An 8,420-nucleotide genomic window follows, 5' to 3' on the forward strand; every position below is an offset into this window, starting at 1 on the left:
GGTAAGAATACTGTATTTTTACTGTCAAATTATGTTAATAACTGAGTTTAAATTTATTAACTTTATTTGCTCATTCTGGTCTAAATATCTGAAGTTTTACGAAACTGCTAAAATGGTGAAATTTTCTAATTTTTAAAAGTCTATATTTTCTAAAGTGGCAAAAATATTCAAATTACATTTGTTTTTTTTTCTTAAACTCTAATCATCTAATCAAGTATCTACAAAATATACAACATATAATATGGTCAAGTGATCAGAGTACTCAGTGTAAGATTATTAATTTGGAAGGAATTGTGGTTTAGCAGGTTTTATCCCATATTAATGACATTTCTCGAATTTGGTAAGTTTAATAATCCCCTTCTGAGGCCCCACCTTGTAGAAAATAAATATATGAGGCACAATTCAAATATTTAATTAGTATATCATACAACTTTTTATATTAAACCCTATAGTGGATGCAGAGGAGTTGCAGACCACACTTCACAACTAATTATTTTCTCCTTATTGGTCCAAAGTTTCTACCAAAAACCCTCAAGAGATAAAACAAAGATATGGTACGCAATTTCAGAACCCTCAAAAGACATATCATTAGTTTGGTATCAATCCTTTCTGTACTTTGAGAGGACTTAAGGGTTGCAGATATATTACAAACAAACAGATGATCAGCAGACAGACAGACCGACAATGTGAATATCATATGTCTCCCAGTTATCACTAGCATGAGTATTATAAGACTCGTTACAAAAGAATAAAATGGATTCAGGGCAGCCAGTAATTACAAGTTAAATTATCCCGTCTGGCGTGTTCAATGATTCGTAAAGAGAAAAACGCTGATGGGATATGGTTGGTTCACTATTGTGGATACGCATATGAATCTTTCAAACGGAATAAGACATTTGGAGATAATTTGTCAAGCCACCAATTATTATATCTAAATTAAAAAGGAGGGTTTATTGTATAGATTCATGACAAAAAAATATTATATGTTCTTGATTTTAACATGTACAAAAAGCTAACACCTCACTGCATGATCACAATTAAATAAAACCCCTCCGCACTGTTTAACTTTATTTTGACTTTAACTGTAAATTTTGTATGTACATACAAATCTATGTTATAACCATTTTCATTTTATATTAATTCAAAACACATGTATCAAGGCAATTAATAATGGAAAGTAAAACACTAATACAATGACAATGGCATTTGCTTGTAATTACACTGTACTGTTTTACAATAAGAATAAATGTAAAGTTGAAATGTCTATGCTATCTGTATAATAATATATGTTACCAAGTCTGCAGAAACAGCACGTTCCGGTATGTCATCACTTGACATTCTATCAAGGTGTTTTGCGTATCTTCATCATCAACTACATTCAAATTTTCAATTTTAACTAACGACGACTTTGCTTGATGTTTAGATCCAAGTTTGACAAATTTGGCAAATATACTCCAAACTTGAGATGCGTTAACCACTCATCAGAGTTATATTTTTGTTGGTCCATAATCGTTTCTGAATAGTTTCAAGCTAACAAATTTGTCTTTTTTCTGTAGCACAAGATTCTACTTATATATCTTGAAAAAAAATCCTTAACCCTACTGCTTAAACGTTTCAATGGCTAATAGAAACCGTAAAAGACCACCCAGGAATCTGTCTATGTGTATGTGTATGTGTATGGAGAGAGGGTGTATTTTCACCTGTTCCTATGCTGATGAACTCTCTTGTCTCCAACTAGTCTGTAGGGCTTGCAGACTCTCGGAGAGCACACTGCAGTCCAATCAAATGTATATGTGTGTTCTTATTTCACTGTGAAATGAGTATTGTGAGATTGTCATTGTCATAATTTGGTTATTTTCCACAAAAAATACCAGTGAATATGAGAAGTCGTAGTTCTTGTTCTCCCTTTCCAGGACAGAGAACTTTTGGCAACATTATGTTTTCACAACAAAGAGTTTGATTAAGGGGAAATTACTCATAGAACACCTGTGACTGGTTTATTTCCTATTCCAGAGATTTTTTTGCAATAATACATAAAAATAATGACATTATGTATGTAGAGTGTGTCATGCAGTAATTTTATGATGTACAGGTCTTAGATCAGGTCATAGCTTAGGGTACATGAGATCAAATAGCATTTGAATAATTCAGAAATCTATGAAAAATATTAGAAAGTTAGATGCAAAATTTTAACATTTCGCAATAATTTGCCAAAATTGATATTTTTTAATATTTTTCACAATATCGGTTTGTCTATTCACTGTTTTTTATTCCATGACAAAATCAGTGCCAATTAAGAAGATTGATGGCCTCAAACTTCCTTCAAAAATCAGTTTGTCCTACAAGGCCTTCTTTAATAACCTCCCCCCTTTCTGAATAATCGTTCGATAAAACTTTCCTGACATGGTTTATTTTTGTCTATCCAGGTCATTTTTAGCAATTTGAGTTTAAATGGTAAGTAGGAATGTAAAAAATCAGAATTTATTCAGTTGAAACCATACACATTTTTCACTAGCATTTTGTGATTTTAAGGCATTTATGCAAATGAGGGTGTTTAAAAAAATAGACAGCATACAACAAGTGTAAAGTATATTTCTTATTTTAAATATTTCAAAAGTTCCGACATGCCATTTGTACAATATTTAGGATTTTGCATGATTTTATGGTTGACACTCTCTTAAAAAGAGTTGTCAATAAAACTATTTGGCACATTTGTCTTATGAATTAGATAAACTCTTTAAGACTACTATAATTCTGAATGGTCAATCAACTATATCTTAGTTTACCATAATAAGAAATAAAGTTAAATGTGATATGTTAAACACAAATACGTCTAAGTTACAATAAATAAATAATGCTATCTGTATTCTACATTAGAGCTTACAACTCGACGCCAAAATGCATCCTACTATAAACGTTAAGAGGCTTTTCATCAATGTATAATACTATTTTTATGTTACATTACAGCAGGTGGTTTGCGGTGTACCTGCCGCCCCGTTTGTACTATAGGGGAGCTTACTTTGGACATCTATTGCATACAAGCACCAATGTATCCATATAATTGGAATACCTGTTGTCGGCCGAATCCATCGTTGGCAATAGGCGGAGGAGTAGTTGGTGGAACAGTCGGTGGCTTAGGCGGAGGATTAGGCGGTGGAATAGGCGGAGGAAAAAAGTCATATTACAGTAAAAGGTATGAATAATTCTAATTGTACTGATATTTTAGCTCTCAAAAATTCGTATATATTTATTGTTTGCAAATGTGCAGGGTGAAGATTTAATTGCACAGACATTTGGTAAGCATCTTTTTCAGGTAAACTTCAGTTTAGACGAGTTTGTCTGTTTGTCTTTCTTAAGCAATGAGCTGAATGTTTTCTTACATTAATATTTTTTTTAATTTAATTTTAGCACCGTACGCTTTGAGCACAACAATATAGAAAATCGAAATCAAAATTCTTAACTCCGTTGTTTACCAACATATAAAGAAATATTAATGCAAAAAGCAGACAACACACTTACATACATGTTGAAACATTAGTGATATTTTCTTCTCTTTTGTAGGATACCATTTGAAGATTACAGTATAATGCATTTTGCATATTCCCATTTTTAAAGCTTCTCTTGCATCATGAGTGCCTTTTTTGTTCACCAATTGAGCGTGTTTTATTTCTTTTTCATTTCGTTGATCGCTCATTTTTCGATTGCTTTGTATCCATTAAAATTTTGACCATTTTGAACAATACCATATATTTTCCTTAACGGTCACCAGTGGTCACTTTTTTTCTGAAATGCCTTATGGTTCCTATAATGTTATTGTATCAAGATTTCAAATAAGTCCGGTTATGATTCCAATTCATCAAACGAATAAAGATGATAATTTGGATGTAAACCAAACATGATAAAAAGCGTTTCAAATCTTCCGAAGCATATATACTGGAGTAGAAAAAAAAGTTTGTAATAGTTTGAAAATTTTATCAACCTAATGTACAAACAATGATAATCAATGATACTTCTAAATAAGTATGCAGCAGCAGCTACCAAATTAAATATGATTATATTCCTTCTGTGAATTAACATGCTTTGAAGTAAATTCATTTAACAATCGCTTTTGTTATCCCAGTCGATCATTTCACAGATATGTATCAGGCACTTTGTAATACAGAAAAAAATTGCAATAAAGCAGTATAAAAAGATACCGAATTCTAAGGTAAATTCAAAATGGGAAAGGAACGAGTAAAAGTCATTAGGTACATGCATTTTCCGAGACAGATGGTTGATATAACCGGTTTGTATTGTTAGCTATTTCTCTCAATCACCAGAATCTTTGACAAACGAGGCGATCTAAATTTTGAAATTGCAAATTTCCCACCTTAGCAGCAATATATCAACTTCACCTGCATGTGGGATTTACATTTCCAAAGTCGGTAATTAATAGCTTGCAGCTACTACGTAGGCTTTATAAAACGTCACCAGTGTCTGAACAGAAAGTTGAAGAACCAGGGTTATGTCGAAGAACATCTAGTTTTTTTTCTAAAAAAGTTCATTGGAAGATACCAAAACCTTGTGGATAAATATTCTGTATCAACTTTCAAAATAATACTTAATGGTATTGAAGTTTAGGTTTTATCATCTTAATTACGTGCTAACGTGCTCTTTTTATTTGTCCTTGTACATTTTCAACATTTATTGTTTAGTTCATTTTTGGCGTAGCTCGGTATTTATACGTCCTTCCGTTGTACTATTGTGCTATTTGAGTGTCTATATGCAAGATTGGTTTTTATTTGTTTTATAGTGATTAAGATTATCACACAATGCTGGCCCCAATTGTTGACATGTTTACCTATTATGTCTAGTATTGCTTACACTTTGCTGTCAATAGAATGGAAATATGTGCGACTGTCATACAAGTGACAGGTTTAGCTAGCTACAACCCTTTGTATAATCCACCATTTTCTATATAGGAAATTCCAGTACCAAGTCGGTAATATGAGAGTTGTTTTCTATTTGTGTGATGTGCTTGAGCTTTTGATTTTACCATTTTGTAAAGGACTTCTAGTTTTGAAACTCTCCTAGGAGTTCGGTATTTTTGTTATTTTAATTTTTGTGTAAGGTAGTTGTTTGTAGTTCTGGTACAATGACAAAATTTGGTTAGAAACTTTAGCAGACATAATAAGATAATTTGACAATAATTAGGAAACACCAGCCAAAACCCATGTAAACATACATCCCAGATACACATATGTACAACACAACTGACAAACAAATTCAAACAAACATACAAATAAATCTAGCAATGACGCCAACAAAAAAAAGATTGTAGGTAAAAGTAGATTGACACAGACGCTGTTAGAACGTTGTTTGAACGTGGTAGTACATACATGTACCGTATATAGTTTACACTTTCATGATAAAGTAAACATTACCGACGGGTCTCACATGCAGAGCAGGATCTGCTTACCCTTTCAGAGCACTTAAAATCACCCCCAGTTTTTGGTGGGGTTCGTGTTGCTCAGTCTTTAGTTTTCTATGTTGTGTTTTGTGTACTATTGTGTGTCTGTTGGTCTTGTTCTTTTTAGCCATGGCGTTGTCAGTTTTTTTTCGACTTATGAGTTTGAATGTCGCTTTGGTATCTTTCGCCTGCCTTTCTTTTGCGTAAACTTTAAATTCAAGGGAAAACAAAATAGAAACAACACGGTAAAAACCTCCTGCATCCGAATCGCACTTCAGGACCAAACTAAACCAGGAACGTCCAAAGTAAAAACTTAACCAAATAGCGGGACGCATAAATACTGATTCCAATAGAAATTAATAGAACGAAGACAAATAAGGGAAAACTGTTAAGTAAATGAGAAGGGACACAACTTCAGCGTATATAATCTCTAACTCAATACAAGTGTATATCATTTGTAAAGTAGACAGTGAATATCTATCTTTTAGGTCTTGGTACTTTTTGATGAACGTTTTGGTAAAAAGACGAGACATTCTTTGACAAAACCCTTGATCATTAATGTTTGATGTAAGATGTGACGAGCAAAAGACTATGAAACAAAGACATACAAAACTGTTTAGTTTTTTAATGTGAGAAAACATATTTTTTTTGTAGGGGTATAAATATAGCGATTTTGTAAACTCGCAAACCGGCATCACATAGGGCTTTTCGGGGAAAACCAGATGATGAAAAATGGATTCTCACTTCGTTCCCCGATAATGTAACTAAATAATATGTAAATATTTGCGATACGGACAGAGACAATGAAGAAAACGGTACCATTATCGCCTTCATTAAAACACATTGTGCATATTGACCCAAATGGTGTTTGTGGATTTGTTTTTTTTTTTTTATAAAAAGCTACAAGACTTGATACTTTTTGATTCATCAAATTTTATTAATCAAACTTAATAATTAATGTATTGATAGCCCACATGCTGTAGACGTTAATGACATATTCGGCGTACTGTGTTGTATTTAAGGTATGTACATAGCTCTACACAGGTACTTACGTAACTTATTTGTTTTTTTACTTTTTTATATTTATGAGGCAGAACAGTTGAGAAGGTTATTTACATGTGTGATGGAATCATTCATTTACACAAATGCAACTGTATATATATATACTGAACGACTTAAAATTACTTTACAATGTATTATGCTATACATGAAGGATTATGTATGTTTTTTTTTCACTTTTAAATTTAAGAACAGACATGTGAAACAAAAAGGAAAAAAAATGTCCATGTATTTGCAAAGATTTGATGTATATGAAAACCTTCAGGCAAGGATCATTATTCTTTGACATTATTTCGAAAAAAAAAACTTCTAACAAATGAAAACAAATGGTACAATTTACATGCATTGCATTTATATATCATCTTTTTATATACATAAAGATAAAAGAAAACCACTTAAAAATTCAAACAATTGTTAATACAAAATTGCTTGATAAATTATTGGTTGATGTAGATTACATTTTACATTGAGTCACATTTGGATGTCATCCACAATGACTTTATTAAGTCTTTTGTAAAAATAAATAGTAAATGTATTGAAAAAGAGATATTTTAAAACAAGCAGTCATATCCGGGGTATTTTTGTCCAACTTGTACATGCACATGTAGTCAAATAACAGTGCGCTTTTGATTCAACGTTTCGGCAGTGAGTTCAAAAGAGGGAAGAAAGTAACCAGAGGAACAATCAAACTCATAGATCGAAAACAAACTGACAACGCCAAGGCCAAAAATAAAAAGACAAACAGACAAATAATAGTACAGATGACACAACATAGAAAACTAAAGACTAAGCAATACTAACCCTTCCAAAAACTGGGGGTGATCTCAGGTGCTCCAGAAGGGTAAGCAGCTCCTGCTCAACATGTGGCATCCGTCAGACCTACAAGAACAATAGCGTTCGACTCATGACATGATTGATTCAAATAGCCACCTTTCCTGCCTGGACAAGAGGTTTTTTCCTGTTATTTGGACTTTCTCAACCAATTGAAAATTAATGCCACGGTATAGCCAATGTAGTCGAATGTGGCGTTAATACTAACAAACAAGCAAATTCGAACAACAGATCAGAATGTTACAATAAATTATGATATTTTTGGTACATACCTACCATGAATTAAGAAATCATTAACACCATAAGGCAGTTTATTCCCTTAGGCAAAGTTGACCTTAGATGAATTCTGTTTTTAGTTTTGCAAGGGACACAAATGAATCTTACTAAGAGTTGTTTTCTTTTCATAACTTAGTGTTTGATCGTAATTGTAGATGATGGGGTTCATGTTTCTCATTTTTTTTTTTTAGTTTTTATGTTGTGTTTTGTATACTGTTGTATTGTCTTAATTTCGTTTTTCGTTTTAACCAATTATGAGTTTCAATATAGCTTTGGTATCTTCCATTTCATTCACCAAGTAATAGATATTAATGAGGATATATATAAATACATCTGTTTGTGTAATCACATTCGTATAAGCAATGCTTCTGCTAATAAAGAAGCTTCAAATTCTGCTTCTCGTCCACAATATAACATCAATAGTGTCAATATTGATTTAAAGATAAATTCCTCTTATCCTTAACCATAATGCATTGTTATAAATGTAACTGATCTATCTTGGTTGTAAGGCGGTTCTTTTAGACATAAGACAATATGGTCGTTATCAAATACAGTTATCTTAATCTTGTATACATTATGTCATACTAGTGATGTATCACCTGTCATTTTTAATGAGAGACTTAATACTAGATTCAATAACTTACCATAACACAGCCATTTAGCAGTACTGATATTGGATTTAAATTGTTCACGACGTTTAAATGCGGATATAAAGGAAATATATGGAGAACCGTATGTGTACCATATATATCAGTTATATGATTGATATCTATATCTTTGACGTATATCATGTATATCTCGCATT

The sequence above is a fragment of the Mytilus californianus genome, unplaced genomic scaffold (genome assembly GCF_021869535.1).
Source record: "Mytilus californianus isolate M0D057914Y unplaced genomic scaffold, xbMytCali1.0.p SCAF_20, whole genome shotgun sequence".
Classification (NCBI taxonomy): Eukaryota; Metazoa; Mollusca; class Bivalvia; order Mytilida; family Mytilidae; genus Mytilus; species Mytilus californianus.